The sequence below is a fragment of the Dasypus novemcinctus genome, chromosome 23, assembly GCF_030445035.2.
Source record: "Dasypus novemcinctus isolate mDasNov1 chromosome 23, mDasNov1.1.hap2, whole genome shotgun sequence".
NCBI lineage: Eukaryota > Metazoa > Chordata > Mammalia > Cingulata > Dasypodidae > Dasypus > Dasypus novemcinctus.
Window position 1 is genome coordinate 57,433,855 of NC_080695.1, and position 18,715 is coordinate 57,452,569.

At 40.8% G+C, this 18,715-nt stretch overlaps 1 protein-coding gene across 1 annotated transcript in view; it reads left to right on the forward strand.

The window, feature by feature from the left end:
* LOC131275614 (acyl-coenzyme A synthetase ACSM5, mitochondrial-like) overlaps positions 1–18,715 on the forward strand; it is a 163,597-nt gene that overhangs the window by 57,261 nt on the left and 87,621 nt on the right. Inside the window, exon 4 of the mRNA XM_071211342.1 lies at positions 5,916–5,975. The gene's annotated coding sequence lies outside the window, so the exon portion shown is untranslated. The remainder of the gene's footprint in view (positions 1–5,915; positions 5,976–18,715) is intronic.

Here is an 18,715-nt window from a genome sequence, read left to right on the forward strand (position 1 = left end):
GGATACCATGAACAACTGTAAGCCAATTAGACAGTCAAGATGAAATAGACAAACTCCTAAAACACACGAAGAATGTACACTGACTTCAGAAGAAATAGAAGACCTCAACAGACCAATTACAAATAAAGAGATTGAATCAATCATCAAAAACCTCCCAACCCAGAAAAGTCCAGGACCAGATGGCTTCATAGGTGAGCTCTACCAAACATTCTAAGAAGAATTAACACCAACCTCTGCTCAAACTCTTCCAAATTCTTGAACAGGAGGCAGCACTGTCTAGCCCATTCTTTGGGGCCAGCACCATCCTAATACCAAAGCCAGATAAAGATACTACAGGAAAGAAAAATTACAGATTTCTCTCATGAATATAGATGCAAAGATCCTCAACAAAATACTGGCAAATCAAATCCAACAGCTCATTAAAAGAATTACACAGCCCCACCCACCCGGGGCTCCTGGGCCCCCTCCCCACACGCGCTCACTCCCTGTGGCCTGTGTAGCCACCTCTCCACGCGGATCCACGTGGGTGACTGCAGGGGTGGCAGAGCACCAGCCCAGCTCCCCAAGAGGACGCCTCCCACCCTGGCCCCACCCCGCCAGCCCTGCGAGGAGGCGGTGGGTGTGGAGGTGTCGCCACTCAGGGCAAGGAGCAGCGCCCCAGGAGTGTGGCAGCCACCGCCTGCTTGGACCACTTCGCTGTCCGGTGCCTTGTGTCCATGTCCAGCCACATGGTCGTGCACAGGCCCCGGCAGGGGCCCATGACCACGCTGTCCGGTGTCCAGCTGTGCCGGGAGTGTAAGGACAGCGCATTGCTCTTCGTGTTGCACGGGTCCTGGTGGACCTCAACCTGCAGGCACCTGCGCCCACCCGGGCCGAGCACAGGGAAGGCGTTACGGCCCAGAATCCTCCAGCCCCGAGTGGAGCGAGCCTGGAGGCTGCAGACAAACCGGCCACTGCATGGTCTGCACTTCTACAGCCAAGAAGAGGAGAGAAAAAACTTTCTGAACATTCTACCAAAAAACTATTTTTCTTCTCCCCGTGTGTTTAAATAGTGTAAAAAATTTTTTAATTTTTTCTTCCCAAAAACACCATACCTGGGGAGCGGATTTGGCTCAAGAGGTTGAGCACCTGCTTCCCACATGGGAGGTCCCAGTTCCATTCCTGGTGTCTCCTAAAAACAAACAAAAAGCAAACAACCAGCAAACAAAGGGGAAAACCACCTCGGGGGAGCAGATGTGCCCCAGTGGCTGCCGCTGGCTGGAGTCGGCGTTTGCCTTGCAGGCAGGTCCATCGTCCTGCAGAGGGACACAGCCGCTCACGGACACAGTGGCTAACACTCGGGCTTCTGCAGCAGAACCCATCAGCAGCGAGCGCTGCTTCTCCCCGGCGCTGCCCACCAGGGTGCCCAGGTTCCAAACCCTGCGGGCAAACCCCAAGGCAGACTTGGTGAGAGACAGGCCGCTTCAGATGGGTGCCATAAGCCGCGGCGGGCAGAGGAGCGCTCCGGGGGCAGACGGCCTGGGCGGCTTCCCGCTGCCTGGCCCAGCGCCTGCCTCCTCCAGGGCCGGCGCCATGCGGCCGTCAGAGGCCTCAAAGCAGAGACGCAGGTCTGGCCGGCGAGCACCAGGGCACCAGCAGCGTGCTCGTGTGGTTTGGGCTGTTCTCCAGACTACTGACTGAATTATTTTAACTTCTGGCAGGAGTCACTGAGATTAGAAGTAGAGAGATATAGATCTTTTTTAACCCACTTGTAAAACCATCATGTAGTCATAGAAACGGTGCCAGAAGATTTAAAATGGTTTTATATATGGGTCACATTGCAACCAGGAAGAAATAGGAAGAAGCACTGCTTTGCGGGTGCCCTGCATCTTTTACTCTCCAAAGATTCCGTAGGGGATACTAGTGACCATGTTTTCCAAAGCTCCAGTCAAGGAAGCAGGTTGACAGTTTTTTGAATTCAGGCTCGCTGGGGCAGAGCCCACCATGTGACCCATTTTCCTAATTCCAAGGCCTGGTTTCAAAGTTTTGCCCAAGACATATTCCCGAGTTTACTACCAGATTTTTTTAAAATTATTTTTTTATTTTAATTTTTAAAGAAGCTTTATATTGCATAAATGCCACATAAGAAATATAAGTCATTCCCAAATGCCCCACTCCTTCCCCCTCCCACACTTTCCCACATCAACAATATTTTTCATTAGTCTGGTATATTTGTTACAATTGATGAAGCATTGTTACATATCGAAGCATCACTGTGCTTCTCACTGAGGGTGGCCTTAGATCTCCCAGGGCAGATGGATGGAACTTTCTTGCCTGCAGTTGCAGACACTCTCTGTTTCTTGATGTGGGTGTTTGCCACCTCCATCTCCTTGTTAGTTGCCCTGGGTGGGTCCAATGAACTGGAGAGTAGGTGTTTCAATTCTGCTGAAATTCAGGGCTCAACTTTCTGCCAGAATTTAGATGCACCACACAACTTAATCTTGACAGACACCTGAAAGGGGCTTGAGGCAAGACCTGTCCTCACAGGCTTCCCCCCAGCTCAGTCCTCACCTGCTGCCCCATCATTTGTTCACCCCAAGAGTGGGGCTTGGCAGGAGGTGGGGCCTGGAATCCTCACAAGAAAGGCCATGACCCCATCTCAAGATACTGAACTGGCAGTGGGAACCATCCCCCACCCCACCGTGCTGCCCAGCCTCTCTTCTCATGCAGCTTTAGAGCGTTACTCCTTTTATTTTAAAAGGAACAGGATAGGAGAAATGCAGCCTCCCTTGCCCTACATGGCATGCATTCCCTCAATGGCGACTGACCGAAAGCTTTCCTTCTAAGGTCTGGAACAAACAAGAATGCCACTGACCCCACGGTTATTCAACATTGTGCTTTAAAGTTAGGCAAGAAAAAATAAGAGGCATCCAAATTAGAAAGGAAGAAGAAATTTTCCTTGTTTGCAGATGACATGGTCGTATCTATAGAAAGTTGTGGAAAATCTACAACGAAGCTACTAGAGCAAATAAATGAATGCAGCAAAGTAGTGGGATACAAGGTTAACATGCAAAAGTCAGTAGTGTTTCTATACACTTGTAATGAACAATCTGAGGAGGAAATGAAGAAAAAATTCCATTTACAGTAGCAACTAAAAGAATCAAATATCTATGAATAAATTTAACCAAGGATGTAAAGAATTATACTCAGAAAACCACAAAACTTTGCTAAAAGAAATCAAAGAAGATTTAAGATTCTTGCTCAGGGATTAGAAGAATAAATGTTAAGGTATCACTTCTACCCCACATGATTTCTGGATTCAATGCAACCCCAACTAAAATTCCAATAGCCTACATTGCAGACATGGAAAAGCCAATTATCAAATTCTTTGGAATGGGAAGTGGATGTGGCTCAAGCAACTGTGCTCCCATCTACCATATGGGAGGTCCAGGGTTCGATTCCTGGGGCCTCCTGGTGAAGGCAAGCTGGCCTGCATGGAGATCTGACCTACCCTGAGTGCTGGCCTGAGCAGAAATCTGCCCTGCACAGGAGTGCTGGCTTGCACAGCAAGCTGGCCCTAGCGGAGAGCTGGCACAGCAAGATGATACAACAAAAAGAGACTCAGAGGAGTGAAAATAAGAGATGAAGCAGACCGGTGAGCTGAGGTGGTGCAAGAGATGGAGCACCTCTTTCCCTCTCTGGAAGGTCCTGGGATAAGTTCCCAGTGCCGCCTAAGGAGAAGGCAAGCAGACACAGAAGAACACACAGTGAAAGGACACAGAGAGCAGACAATGGGGGCAGGGGGAATTAAAAAAATTCTTTTGGAAGGGTAACGGGCCTCAAATAGTAAAAAAAAACAATCTTGAAAAAGAAGAATGAAATTGGAGGACACATGCTTCCTCACGTTAAAGATAATTACAAATCTGCAGTGGTCAAAACCTCATGGCATGGCACAAGGATAAATATAATGACCAATGCAATCAAATTGAGAGCTCAGAAATAGAGCCTCATATCTACAACCAACTGACTTTTTACAAGGCTGCCAAGTCCACTCAGTAGAGAAAGAATAGTATCTTCCACAAATGGTCCCATGAAATCTAGGTATCCATGTGCAAAAGAAGGAAGGAGGACCCCTCTTATACCATATAATAAATTAACTCAAAGTGGATCAAAGACCTAAATTTAAAAATCAGGACTATAATACTCCTAGAAGAAAATATAGGGAAGCATCTTCAGGATCTTGTGTTAGGCATTGGTTTCTTCGACTTTGCACCCAAAACACAAGGAACTAAAGAAGAAATAGGCAAATGTGATCTATGAGAAATTAAAAACTTTTGTGCATCAAAAGTCTTCATCATGAAAGTGAAAAGACAGCCTACTTAATGGCAGAAAATATTTGGAAGCCATACATTGAATAAGGGTTTTCTATCAGGAATATATAAAGCAATCCTACAACTCAACAATAAAAAAAGACCAAGCAAACCAATTTTAAAATGGGCAAAAGATTTGAACAGAAATTTCCAAAGAGGATCTATAAATGGCTAAAAAGCACATGAAAAAAATGTTCAACATTACTAGCGCTTAAGGAAATGCAAACCAAAACCACAATGAGATATAATTTCACATGCACTAGAATGGGTACTATTGAAAAAAGAAAATTACAAGTGTTGAAGAGGATGTGGAGAAATAGGAGCATTCATTCATTGCTGGTGGAAATGTAAAATGGTGCAGCCTCTGTGGAAGACAACTTGGTTGTTTCTCAGAAAGCCAAGCATAGTATTACCATATTACCCAGTAATCCCTCTACTAGGTATATACCCAAAAGAATTTAAAGCAGGGACTCAAACAGATATTTGAACACCAATGTCCATAGCAGCATTATTCACAATTGCCAGAAGATGGAAGCAACCTGAGTGAGTATCAGCCGATGAATGGATAAATAGAATGTGGCATATACTTACAGTGGAATATTATTCAGTGTTAAAAAGGAAAGAAGTTCTGATTCAAGTGACAACATGGATGAACCTTGAATTCATCATGTTGAATGAAATAAGCCAGACACAAAAGCGTAAATATTATATGATCTCTTTGGTATAAAATAATTAAAATATGCAAACAAATAGAGTTAGAATCTAGATTGCAGGTTACCAGGAGTTGGTTTGGGGTAGGGAAGGAGGAGTTAATGCTTAGTTGGTACAGAACTTCTATTTGGGGTGATGGAAAAGTTTTGGGAATGGATGGTGGTGATAGGAGCACAATGTTGTGAGTGTAATATACAGTGCTGGGTTATATGTGAAAGCAGTTAAAGGGGGAAATTATAGGTCATATATGTTATTAGAATAAAAATTTAAAGATAAAACATAGGACTGTACAATACCATGAACCCTATTGTAAATGATGGACTGTAGTTCATAGTACAATCATTAAAATGTTCTTTCATGAATTATAACCAGGGTACCACACTAATGCAAGTTGATACACATGGGGGGCTGTAATATTGGAATGTTGTATTTTTTACAAGATTTTTCTGTAAACCTACAGAAAAACATTTAAAAATGTATAAAAGTGCAGAACTGTGGAATAAAAGTTAAACCATTTGTTTAAGATCATTCCCCTATGGGACAAAGATAAGATTCAAACACACCAAGATTTGGATAATATGTTTCTCTGTAACACAGTTGTCAACACCAAAACCAAATAAATATGGTAAATTTACTGTTAGCAATGGAGTTCCATTGGGTCCTTCACTCCTACAATTAAATTTTCATTACAAACTCCAATTAAAACAAAAGAGAGTAACTAATCAAAATAGAATTTTGTATAAGCAAATATTTTTTGAACTACTTTTACTGGCATTGTAGTTAATCAGGTATAATTTTTCTTCTCTAACATACTTCCATAGTCAACTTTTTTCCCTTGGTTCATTATTTTTCCAGGTAAATCTCATTAAACATAAACAATCAAGATTCTTAATTGTTCTGGAGTTTTGCTGTAAAGTAAGTACCTAACAATTTGTAAGTAGTACATACAAAAAACATTGAAATTTTAATGTATGATCAACTATAATTTGTCTTTCTCTACCAAATAGCCCCCTATTTTAGTTTGCCAAAAGGATGTTGATGCAAAGTACCAGAAATCTGTTGGCTTTTATAACAGGGATTTATTTGGGGTAAAAGTGTACAGTTCCAAGGCCATGCAATGTCCATTCAAAGCATCAGCAGAGAGGCTTTCTCACCGAAGTCAGCTACTGTTGATGCTGGCATTATTGCCACGTGGTAAAGCAAGATGGCTGCTGATCTATGCCATTGTACAAAAGGAGTCAGAGAATGTATAAAAAGCAAACAAGCATGGCTGTGTTCCAAAAAACTTTTATTTATGGATAAAATTTGAATTTAATATAATTTCTAGGTGTCACAAAATATTCTTCTTTAGATTTTCTTTTAATCATTTACAAATGTAAAAAACTTTCTTAGCTCACACTCCATTCAAAATCAGGTGGTTGGCCAGATTTTGCCTATGGGCTATAATTTTCTCACCACTAGTCTAAAGAAATATTCTTTTTGACATATTTATTTTCTGGCAATTAGGTAACTTCTACTTTATTATTAACCTAAAGTAAGGATAATAGACTTTGCTTAAGGCATTGTATAAATTGCTAGTGTAGAAAATTTAAGACAGAATTCTTAAAATTACTTATGTAAAAATTAAATATACCAAAAAATAAATTAAAAAAAACAAAAAAGGAAAAAAGAAAACAAAAACAAAAAAAAATAAATATCTGAGAGGAACAACCTAACCACATTGCATTTATTCTTTAATCACATCTGCCCAGCTCTCACACATACAAAAGGAAAGTCTCCTTGGGTTCACAATGGCATTTGGCTGCATTTCTAATAATAACACAGCAAGTGCAAATTCATTTGGAAATGTACATTTTTACAAATTATATCAAAGACTGCACCCTTATGATCTGTGATGGTAAAAGCATGTTTTGACAAGACTAAACCATTTCTTCTTGGTTTAATATAAAATGTACTCCATCCTTTAAAAATGGCTTTTTGGGGCAAAATATAGCATATTTGGTGGTAAATATAATCATTGATCATTTGAAAAATAATCTTCTAAATTTAAATCTTTGCTACTGAACAATTATATGAATATACATTATGGTAGCGAGAAACAAATTTGCATTGGGCTTTATTTTTATCAACATCTCTAAATGTTGAAAGTTATTCATAAAGCAATGAAATGATTTTATTAAAATATTATAGTCTATTAATAATATAATATTTTGTTAATATATTTTTTAAAAAAATAAATGAAATCTTTCCTTTCCACATTTTAATGTGGTATGTTGCTTTCAAGTCATACATATCACAAATCACTTGGTTGTTTTTAAGTCAAACATGTACTTGTAGTTTCTAAAATGTTAAACCACAGACCACTTTCTTGTGATATTGTATAATGATATACAATTTATATTGTATATTGATATTTGTAAAACAATGCAAATGAAAGAGAAAAATCACTGCTATCCTATCAAAGGAACGGTTCCTTTTCTAACATTCTTTTGAAATATACATATTCCAATTTTCACATCTCAACCAATGTGGCAATGTAAAAAATACACTGGATTTTTTTTCCCTCACTACTAAATGAATGTCCCCAGACTATCTGTTAGAAGCTCTTTTTTCTTGATATCTCCAGTGCTTTCTCTATTGTTTTGTTCTGTTCTCCCCTTCTACATTTGGGACAGCACCTCTTGCCCTTTAGTTTATGATTAAGTCCCAGGCAAGACAAATGGGGCCTCTTGCACAGAGAGCATTTTGGTTCATTCAGGTCGATGGGAAGATCTGCAGGGGAAGTTTCCCTCTTGACTTTGACCTTAGAGTGTGTCTTTTTCTTTTACATTTTTGCTTTCTCCTCTTTTGGTGTTCCTGAGTTGATGTCGTTGTGATCATGGTTATTATTATGGATGCATTCACTCTGTTCTCTGTTTCTCTGTCGCCAGGATCGTTCTCTCTCTCTCTCACTCTTTTTTGAGAATGCTTTCAGTATTTCATTGTATCATATTTTATTTTATTTTTATTTTTCCTAGCAATAAACCCCTTTCCCCCTCCCTTATTATCTCTTATTAGTGATATCTCTTCCTATTGGGTTCTCAGCTTGAATGATGGTCTCATTCTTCGATTCCTCTTGGCTGGTTTTGCCACTGCTGCCAATGATTGGTCTGTTGATGTGCCTCTTGACTGCCCACTTCTGGGGTCCACTCCTCATTCAGCTCTACCATGTGCCTCACAACCGAATCTGTCAGCATCCAAGTCCTGACTCTGAATCAGGGCTCCCGAAAATCAATGTAAAACTCTCCTCTTGTGCATGTTATGCAAGAAGCATGTTGAATACAGTTGACTCTCCAATGTTTAGAAAATTGATAGATAGAATGATACAGTAAATGTGGCAAAATAGTAAAATTGGTGGATCTGAGTATGGGAGTGGAAAAGTTGGAGTTTTACTCTGGGTTTTGTATTTTCTTTTTATTAGAGAAGTTGTAGGTTTACAGAAAAATCATGCAGGAAACACAGAGTTCCCATATACCCACCTCTCACACCAAAATTTTCCCTATTGACACTGCATTAGTGTGGTACCTTTGTTATAATTGATGAAAGAATTTTATTATAATTGTACTGTTAACTCTAGTCCATTGTTTACATTAACATTCACTATGTTGTATGGTTTTTAAAACTTTTTTACTTTGGTAACATAGAGAGACAACCTAAAATGTCCCCTTTAAACCTCCTTTGAATTTACAAGTCAGTGTTGTCAATTATATTCACAATTTTGTGCTAACATCATCACCATCTGCAGTCACCCCTCGGGCTGAAGTGTGGTTTGCTGGCCTGGTGGGGGAGCGGCCACAGCAGGCCAAGCCGCTGCCCCCATAATAGGGTGGCTGGTCGGACCCACCGCCACCCCTGAAGGAAGCTCGGCATGGGCGCAGAGTGCCCTCGGGTCTCCCCTTCTCAGCAGCCATGCTTCCGCGGCCGCCCCTCCTCCCGGATGGCGCCACACGATGCCTGTGGGGCGGCACCCTTCTTCTTCTTTCTCCCTGCGCAGGCGCAGGGCAGAAAATTCCAGTCTGCCCTTTTCCCCTCCCCCGACAGCAGCAACAGCCAGGTGTGGGCGGAAAAATCCAGTCTGCCCTTTTCCCTCCCCCTGACAGCAGCAACAGCCAGGCGTGGGTGGGAAACTCAAGTCTGCCCTCCACCCCAGCAACAGCAGCCACCAATCCCTAAACCCTGCCACTTCCCCCAGCAACAGCAACAGCCAATCCCTAACCACCACCCCTCCCCCGTCCAGTACCGCCCACTGACCTTTCTCTGGCAACCAATCAGAACAGGGTGTGGCTTCGACCAATCAGCCTTCCCCAGCCCCTATAAAACTGTTGCCTCTCCCTCAATAAAGTTGGACTTGCGTGTTTACCTTGTCTCCGCGGTAGTTCTTCTGCCTTGCGCCCTCCAGTCCTGAGAGCCCCTGACAAGGGCCTGGCCTCCCTTGTCCCCAGTTCGTCGCTTGCTTCTCCGGGCGACCCCTTCGTCGCTGGCTTCGCCGGGCGACCCCGTCAGCCAAACCGCGCAACCCCTTGTGAGACCAATCCCTCGTCTGCTGCCGGACCGACCCCTCGTCCCAAGCGGGACCAACCCCTCGTCCAGAGCTGGACCGACCCCTCGTCCGCAGCCAGACCCCACCTCTACCGACCGAGCAAGCTGCCGCAACCATCCATTACCAAAACTTTTCTATCACCACAAATAGAAAGTCTGTACCAAGGAAGCATTAACTCCCCATTGTCATACCCCACCCATGCCCCTGGCCACCTGTATTCTTGTTTCTGATGTGATTAATTTGCACATTCTAATTATGTCATATCAGTGAGATCAAACAAAAATTGTCCTTTTGTGTTTGGCTTATTTCACTCAAGACAATGTCTTCAAGGTTCATCCATGTTGTCGCATGGATCAGGACTTCATTCCTTTTTTAAGTTTTAAAAAAATTTATTGAAGAATATCATTCATACATGAAAATACATAAACAATATGTATATAGTAATAGTTGTGAACTTAAACTCACCTTATTATTTTTATGTCATTATATATGAACATATTTAACAATAAGTGTATAAAAGTTGTGAACTTACAAAGCAAGCATTTATTACATCTTACAGGGATCCTATACATCAAACCTTCACCAACACCTAGCATTGTCATGATATATTTGTTGCAAATTATGAAATAATATTGTCAAAACCTCACTGTTGGCAAGGCAATCTCTTTCATTCAGTCCTCAGTGTCTACATCCTTTTTTTTAATTTTTAATTTTGTCTTCTAAAAAGTTTTATTTTTATTTTTCTTCTTTATTTTCTCATAATTGTTACATTAAAAAAATATGAGGTCCCCATATACCCCCCCACCCCACCCACCCCACCTCTCCCACATCAACAACCTCTTCCATCATTGTGGCACATCCACTGCACCTTGTGAATACATTCTGGAGCACTGCTGCACCACATGGACAGTGGTCAACATGTAGTCCACACTCTCCCCCAGTCCACCCAGTGGGCCACAACAGGACATACAACATCCAGCATCTGTCCCTGCAGCACCACCTAGGGCAACTTCAAATCCTGTAAATGCCCCCACACCATATCTCTTCTTCCATCTCCCTACCATAAGCAGTCACTGTGGCCACCCTCTCCACATCACTACTACAATTTCTTCCCTTACTAATCACAATAGTTCCCCAGCAGAACAGCAGTAAAACCACTCTAATTCACACTCTATTCCTCCAAACTGTGGGCCCTGGGATGGTTATGTCCAGTCCCCCTCTACATCAAGAGGGGGTTTAGACTCCACATGGATGATGGGTGCAATTCTGCTTGCTGCTGCAGGCACTCTTGGCTCCCTGGTGTGGTGGTTGACCCTCAAACCTCCCAGTCAGCTGGCCAGGGTAAGTCCAAGAAACCAGAGGGTAGGAGCCACAAGTATGCTGAGGCCCAGGGCCTGGCCGTCACATGGACAGTTCAGAGATTCAGGTCTCCTGTGTATATACCAACCCAAATGCCAACCACAGGTCCAGTAAAAATAACAAGAGGCATGTGTAGAAAGGTCATATTTGAGTCCAACTCCATCACACTCAGGAACACAAACTCAAAGTAGGGTGAATTGACATGGCCCTGTACTCCAGAGCCATCTGCCATGGCCATAGAACTTGTGGGTCTCTGCAGCCCTCAGGAGAACCAGCACCTCGGTTTCCATCTACCTTGGCTGTCTCTGGTACCCTGCTGAGGCATGCATAAGCACCACCCCTCTGATGACCTCCCTACTCTCTTTTGGAAACTCATAACCATATAAACTCACTTGTCCGTTTCATTTCCCCCTTTTTATCCAAAGTCAAAAAGCAGTTTTGAACACCTGATATTACATGTAGACTGAGATATTCTGCTAGTCTGAGTAGACCCCTTTATTCAAGGTCTTTTTCTAGTTACATTATCAGCTGGTGCTTGGAAGTAATCCCTTGATGCCAGGGAGGCTCATCTCTGGGAGTCCTGTCCCATGTTGCGGGGGAAGGCAATGCATCTACATGCTGAGTTTGGCTTAGAGAATGACTACATTTGAGCAACATGGAGGCTCTCAGGAGGTAACACTTAGGCGACCCACAGCTGTAGGCCTAGTTCGTATTTTAGACACACAGGCTCATAATTGAAGCCATCAGTATCAAGAGCTCAACTTTTGACCATCCATCTTTATTGGTTTTTGCCATTGCTCTTGGGAGATTGTTGCTGTTGCACTGGGGAATGTGATAGAACTGCCCTGGCCAGGAACTCAGCACTCTCCCATCTGTTGTTTCCAACCCAAACCACTATGAAAATATCCAAACCTTTCTATGTACCCTCTATACATGCCCTGGAGAACTCCCTCCCAACTGTGTGACCCCCACCAGTAACACCCCACACAAGTGCTCCTCCCCCACCATAGTTGAACCTCTCTGTGATCCAAAACTTCCTCAAAAAGGAAGCCCAATATATTGCCCGGTTCCATTAATAGTAAAATGGGATATAGTGATGGGTTTACAGGTTAGATGTAGAATACACAGTAATTTAGAAAAATTAAATAAATGAGAAATAAATTGGGGAATCAAAAAAATAAAAAAATGAAAAACCTTTGTTTTTGACATTTTGCCTTTCATCACTGCTCCTGTATTGTACAGTGGCAAGGCAATTTCTTCCATTTCTTCCTCAATGTCTACCTCCTTTCTCTTCTTTCTTCTAATTATTAAGTTTGTCTTCACATAAGTTTTAGGTCACAGTAATTCACATATAGAATATATGGTACTCCCACATATCCAACATCAAACCCTTTGTCCCTTCCCCAGCAATGATCTTTTTACACGTTCATATTATATTTGCTGCAGCTTATGTACAGATATTGAAACAATAACTTGCAAACATGGTTCCATTTGGGTTTACATTATGGTTTATATTTTAGATTATACAGTTTTCTAAACTTTTAGCTATCTTGTGTTTTACATTATGGTTTACATTTTAGCCTATAGACTTCTATATATTTTTTGTGTAATTTAACATGTCCTATATCCATCATTGCATGATCTTGTGGCACACTTCCATTGCCCACATTTACACTGATTCCATGTATTCAACACCTCTACCATAACAATCAATCTTCATTACTTGAAGGACCATATTCAGGGATACTTGCAACAATGTTGAGGGCCTGACATACTTGAGTGCCATAACCCATTGGGAGCCACCAATTCTCTTGAGAGATGCAATTCCTTCTGTTTGAGAACATTGGTCCTCCCCAGGATGTGGGTATACTTTCACTCTCATTGTATGGGTCTCCGCCCAATGATATAACCCACTATGACAAAATGAGCACTCACACACTCCCTAGAAGATTGCCCTGTGTCAGATGCACCCCCTTAAGCATCTTAAACAGATAACCTTCTGTAATATATTTTCTAAAGAGTTTTCTCTGCATTATAATTTCAACCACATACCTGACAATTTCCTATGTACAAATGATCCTCCCACCTTCCCCCCCAATTTCTTGGGCCATCTGACCCATCCTCCCATCCCTAGAGCCCCTCAAGCCCACACAGCCCCACCCAAAGTTATTCCTATGCCTCAATTTTATCCCTTCCCTATACAAATATTTACCTCCAGCTTATCATAGATTTCACCCAGGTAGGTGTTGGCTCACAACCTTCCTCTGCCCCCCAACTTCCTTTAAGTTTATCATCCAGTCTCTAGCTCTCTGAGACAGCTTGGTTTAATTATTTCATATCATCTAGGCAATGTAGTATTTGTCCTTCAATGCCTCAGTTACTTCACTCAACATAAGGTTCTCAAGATTCATCCATGTTATCACATGTGTTTATACTGTATTTGTTCTTAAAGCTGAGTAGTATTCCATTGTATGTATATACCATTTATTTATCCATTCATCTGTTGATGGGCATTTGGGTTGATTCCAACTTTTGGCAATAGTGAATAGTGCTGCTATGAACAATTGGTGTGCATATATCAGTTTGTGTCCTTGTTTTCAGTTCTTCTGGATATAGAACCAGCAGTGGAATTGCTGGGTCACATGGCAAATCTATAGCTAGTTTTTTGAGAAACTGTCAAACTGTCCTCCAGAATGGCTGGATCCTTCTGCATTCCCACCAGCAGTGGATGAGTGTTCCCATTCCTCCACATCCTCTCCAACAACTACAGTCTTCTGATTTTTTGATAGCTGCCAGTCTTATGGTAGTAAGATGGTTATCTCATTGTTGTTTTAATTTGCATTTCTCTAATAGCTAGTGATTTTGAGCATTTTTTCATGTGTTTTTATTCATTTGTATATCATCTTTGGAGAATTGTCTGTTCAAATTTTTTCCCCATTTTTTAAATGGGCTGTTTGTCTTTTTTTTTTAATTGATGCATTTTAATCATTTAAAAACAGAACACAACACAACATCACATCTCCTTTTGCATCTATAATTCAGTTATATCCAAATATTCTAAGACCAACAGATAACCCCATGCCCATGAGCAAGGAATTTGAATGAGATGCTGAAGACACATGAAGGTGAATGCTGGAGATCAAAGTTCTGGCTGTAAGTCACAAGTCTTCCATTCAAACATTGTCTTTTTATTTTCAAGATATAGGAGTTCTTTATATATGCAAGATATAAGTCTCCTATCAGATATATGGTTACAAAATATTTTCTTCCATTGTGTAGGCTCTCTTTTCACTTTCTTGACAAACTCCTTTGAGGTGCAGAAGGCTTTAATTTTGAGGAAGTCCCATCTATCTATTTGTTCTTTTGCTGCTCGTGCTTTTGGTGTGAAGTTCATGAAGCCATTTCCTATTACAAGGTCCTGTAGATGCTTCCCTACGTTGCTTTCCAAGGTCTTTATGGTGTTGGCTCTTATACTTAGGTCTTTGATCCACCTTGAGTTGATTTTTGTATAGGGCATGGGTTGGTAATCCTCTTTCATTCTTTTACATATGGATATCCAGTTCTCCAGGCACCATTTGTTGAAGAGGCCATTCTTTCCCAGTTGAGAGGGTTTGGTGGCCTTGTCAAATACCATATGGCTGCATATATGAGGATCTATATCAAAACTCTCAATATGGTTCCATTGGTCAGTCTGTCTGTCCTTGTGCCAATACCATGCCATTTTCACTACTGTAGCTTTGTAGTATGTTTTGAAGTAAGGTAGTGCAATTCCTCCGATTTCATTTTTCTTTTTCAATATGTCTTTGGCTATTCGGGGCCCATTTCCTTTCCAAATAAGTTTCATAATTAGTTTCTCTAGGTCATTAAAGAATGCTGCATTGATTTTTATTTGGATTGCATTGAATCTGTAGATCAGTTTTTGTAGGAGAGACCTCTTAATAATATTTAGTCTTCCTGCCCTTGAACAGGGAATATTCTTCCATTTATTTAGGTCTTTTTGATTTCCTTGAATAGTGTTGTGTAGTTTTCTGTGTATAAGTCTTTCACATCTTTAGTTAAATTTATTCCTAGGTATTTCATTTTTTAATTTCCTATTGTGAATGGTATTTCTTTCCTGTTTTCCTCCTCAGATTGCTCATTATTGGTGTACAGAAATGGTACTGATTTTTATGCATTGATCTTGTATCCTGTGACTTTATTGAACTCATTTATAAGTTCTAGAAGCTTTGTTTGTAGACTTCTCAGGGTTTTCTATGTATAGGATCATGTCATCTACAAATAGTGAAATTTTGACTTCCTCCTTTTCAATTTGGATTCCTTTTATGTCTGGTTCTTGCCTCAGTGCTTGAACAAGTACTTCTAAGACTATGTTAAATAGGAAGGGTGATTGTGGGCAACCTTGTCATGTTCCAGATCTTAGAGGGAAAGATTTTAGGATTTCACCATTATAAATAATGTTAGCTGTGGGTTTTTCATATATTCTCTTTATCATGTTTAGAAAGTTTCCTTCTAATCCAATCTTTTGCAGTGTTTTTATCAAGAAAGTGTGCTGTATTTTGTCAAATGCTTTTTCTGCATCTATAGATAAGATCATGTGATCTTTTTCCCTTCAATCTCTTTATGTGGTGTATTACATTAATTGATTTTCTTATGTTCAACCATCCTTGCATACCAGGAATGAATCCCACTTGGTTATGGTGTATAATTTGTTTAGTGTGTTATTGAATATGATTAACAAGTATTTTGTTGAGGATTTTCATGGCTAGGTTCATTAGAGAGATTGGTCTGTAATTTTCCTTTCTTCTGGTGTCTTTGTTTGGCTTTGGTATTAGAATAATGTTGGCATCATAGAATGAGTTAGGCAATGTTCCTTCTGTTTCAATTTTTTGGAAGAGTTTAAGCAAGATTGGTGTTAGTTCTTTCCAGAATGTTTTGTAGAATTCACCTGTAAAGCCATCTGGCCTAGGGTTCTTTTTAGTTGGGAGGTTTTTAATGACTGATTCTATCTCTTTACTTGTGATTGGTTTGTTGAGATCATTAATTTCTTCTTTTGTCAATGTAGGCTGCTTATGTGTTTCTAGGAATTTGTCCATTTCCTCTAAATTGTTGTTTTTGTTGGAATATAATTTTTCAAAGTATCCTCTTTTGATAGTCTTTATTTCTGTGGGATTAGTGGTGATGTATCTTTTCTCATTTCTTATTTTGTGTATTTGCATCTTCCCTCTTTTTTTCTTTGTTAATCTAGCTAAGGGCTTGTCAATTTTATTGATTTTCTCAAAGAAAAAGCTCTTTGTTTTTTTTTTTTTCCAAGTGCTTTCTCATTTTCTATTTCATTTAGTTCTGCTCTGATCTTTGTTATTTCTTTCTTTCTTCTTCCTTTGGGGTTATTTTATTGTTTTTTAACTAATTCCTCCAAGTGCGCATTTAGTTCTTCAACTTTAGCTCTTTCTTCTTTTTTGATGTATGAATTTATGGCTATAAATTTCCCTCTCAGTACTGCTTTTGCTGCATCCCATAAGTTTGGATATGCTGTGTTATCATTTTCATTAGTTTTAAGGTAGTTATTAATTTCATTTGAGATTTCCTCCTTGACCCACTGTTTTTCTAAGAGTGTGTTGTTTAAATTCCAAATCTTGGTGCCAAATCTGGGTCTCTGGCCCTTGCAGATTTCCAGCTTCATTCCATGGTGGTCAGAGAAATTATTTTGTATGATTTCTATCTTTCTGAATTCATTGAGACTTTTTCTGTGGCCCAGCATGTCGTCTACCTTGGAGAATGTTCCATGTGCACTTGAGAAGAATGTATATCCTGCTGTATTTGGGTGTAATGTTCTGTATATGTCTATTAGGTCCAGCTCCTCTAACATATATAGTTCAAAGTCTTTGTTTCTTCACTGATTCTCTTTTGAGATGTTATGTCCAAAGTTGATAGTGGTGTATTAAAGTCCCCCACTATAACTGTAGAGGCATCTATTCCTTCACTTAGTTTTTTCCAGTGTCTGCCTCATGTATTTGGAGGCACCCTTGTTAGGAGCATAAATGATTATGATTGTTCTTTCTTCTAGAAAGATTATCCCTTTCAATAATATGCAGTGTCCATCTTTGTCTCTCACAATTGTTTTGCATGTAAGTCTATTTTGTCTGATATTAATATAGCTATTCCTGCCCTTTTTTGGTTATTGTTTGCTTGTAAGATTGTTTTCCAGCCATTCACTTTCAACCTCCTTGAAACCCTGGGTCTAAGATGTGTTTCTTGCAGGCAGCATATAGATGGGTCATATTTCCTTATCCAATCTTCCAGTCTGAGTCTCTCTCTCTTTTTTTAAAAAGATTTATTTATTTATTTATTTCTCTCCCCTCCCACCCCAACCCCGGTTGTCTGTTCTCTGTCTATTTGCTGCATCTTCTTTGTCCGTTTCTGTTGTCATCAGAGGCATGGGAATCTGTGTTTCTTTTTGCTGTGTCATCTTGTTGTATCATTTCTCCGTGTGGGCGGTGCCATTCTTAGGCAGGCTGCAATTTCTTTCTCACTGGGTCACTGTCCTTACAGGGTGCACTCCTTGTGCCTGGGGCTCCCCTATGCGGGGAACACCCCTGCGTGGCACAGCACTCCTTGCGCACATCAGCACTGCACATGGGCCAGCTCCACACGGGTCAAGGAGGCCCAGGGTTTGAACCACAGACCTCCTGTGTGGTAGGTAGATGGATGCCCTAACCACTGGGCCAAGTCCACTGCCCAGTCTGAGTCTCTTGACAGATGAATTTAATCCATTGACATTCAGTTTTATTACTTTCAAGGAATTACTTATATTAGCCATATATTCTTTGGATTTGTGTTTGTCATATTATGTTTGATTTTCTTTTTCTGTTTTTGTTTTTTTAGTTGCTCTTACACTCTCCTCCAACTCTGTCTCTCTTGTTTTCTTTTTTCTTCCTGCAGAACTCCCTTTAGTTTTTCTTGAAGGGCAGGATTCTTGTTGGCATATTCTCTTGGTTTCTGTTTATCTGTTAATATTTCGAACTCTCCATCATTTTTGAATACCAGCTTTGCTGGATAGAGTATTTTTCATTTGAAATTATTTTCTATTAGTACCTTGCCTATGTCATACCACTGCGTTCTTTTTGTGTGTGTGTGTGTTTTTATTAAAATTATTTATTTATTTTTAAAAATTACATTAAAAAAATATGAGGTCCCAATCAACCCCACCACCCCCACCCCTCACTCCCCCCACAGCAACACTCTCTCCCATCATCGTGACACATCCATTGCACCCAGTAAGTACATCTCTGAACATCACTGCACCCCGTAGTCAATGGTCCACGTCATAGCCCACACTCTCCCACGTTCCATCCAGTGGGCCCTGGGGGGATCTACAATGTCCCGTAATTGTCCATGAAGCACCACCCAGGACAACTCCACGTCCTGAAAACGCCTCCACATCTCATCTCTTCCTCCCATTCCCCAAACCCAGCAGCCACCATGGCTACCCTTCCCACACCCATTCCACATTTTCTCTGTGGACATTGGATTGGTTGTGTCCATTGCACATCTATGTCAAGTGGGGGCTTAGATCCCACATGGATACTGGATGCACTCCTCCTGCTTTCAGTTGTAGACACTCTAGGCTCCATGGTGTGGTGGTTGACCTTCTTCAACTCCATCTTAGCTGAGTGGGGTAAGTCCAATAAATCAAAGTGTAGGAGCTAAAGTCTGTTGA